Raw genomic sequence first — 614 nt, forward strand, 5'->3', positions numbered from 1 at the left:
CTGTCTCAAAAAAAAAAAAAAAGAAGCCGAGTGAATACTACAAGAATGGGGACATGCCCTATAAATACGTGAAGACCTCCAACATAGCATATTACGCATACTCATCAGTATGTGGGCCTTCCTCAAGCTCACCAGCAGAGGTACCACTCCTTCAGGTGGAGTAACAACTTCAAGCACAACTGACAGTCACCCAGAAAACACCCACATTCTGGATGGCAATGCAGCTGACCTAAAGGCTGAATATGATGCCTTTGAAGAGAAGATCAGGCTGCAGGCAGGACAGAGCTATTTGTTGGAGGAATTGGCCTTGATAGACACAGAGTCTTCAACGAGCCAGGCTTCGGCCTGGCATCCAGGACCCATGTGAAGACACTGGCCATGGACCTTATCCTGCTCAATGCTAGTTTCTATGATGAAGAGCTCACCGAGGTGCCCACCATGGCCCTGAGAGTGGGTGTGGATGCCGGAGAGGTGATGATCCTCACCACAGGTGCACCAAGGCGTGTGCTCTGTATGGACCTTTGAGGAGGGAGCAACCCACATCTGGACTGTGTCTGCCTTCCAACAGCACCATCCCCGCACCTGTACTTCTTTAATCCAGTACAATTACTCCA

The 614-nt window shown here is 49.8% G+C and overlaps 1 protein-coding gene and 1 pseudogene across 7 annotated transcripts in view; one reads left to right on the forward strand and one right to left on the reverse strand.

The window, feature by feature from the left end:
* USP20 (ubiquitin specific peptidase 20) overlaps positions 1-614 on the reverse strand; it is a 53,492-nt gene that overhangs the window by 31,527 nt on the left and 21,351 nt on the right. The gene's annotated exons all lie outside the window — the stretch shown is intronic.
* Positions 1-614, forward strand: part of LOC105887436 — a 1,606-nt pseudogene that overhangs the window by 436 nt on the left and 556 nt on the right.

The sequence above is a fragment of the Otolemur garnettii genome, unplaced genomic scaffold, assembly GCF_000181295.1.
Source record: "Otolemur garnettii isolate 467f Iridium unplaced genomic scaffold, OtoGar3 scaffold00087, whole genome shotgun sequence".
NCBI classification, from domain to species: Eukaryota; Metazoa; Chordata; class Mammalia; order Primates; family Galagidae; genus Otolemur; species Otolemur garnettii.